The sequence below is a fragment of the Nestor notabilis genome, unplaced genomic scaffold (genome assembly GCF_000696875.1).
Source record: "Nestor notabilis isolate BGI_N333 unplaced genomic scaffold, ASM69687v1 scaffold18582, whole genome shotgun sequence".
Classification (NCBI taxonomy): Eukaryota; Metazoa; Chordata; class Aves; order Psittaciformes; family Psittacidae; genus Nestor; species Nestor notabilis.
The window spans coordinates 499-762 of record NW_009919901.1 but is presented as its reverse complement, the minus strand read 5'-3'; positions in this window follow the sequence as shown (position 1 = coordinate 762).

Here is a 264-nt window from a genome sequence, read left to right as displayed (position 1 = left end):
TGCATTAACACGGCATCAAAAGCCGAACTGATCCTTCCTGGTGTGGGGAGTGGAGGGGTCTGCTCCTTGCTGCCACCTCCCCGGCGTGGCAGCGGCGGGGCTGGGGCGCTGCCCCCCTCCCTGAGCCGCAGTCCGAGCTCCCCCCACGCTCCTCTCCCTGCTGCCGCCCCCCAGCACGAGTTACCCTCCGCCGGATTGCATCAGCCGTGACAAACGGAGCCGATTTGGAAGGTGCTGCAGGACCGCAGTGACACATTTTTGGCA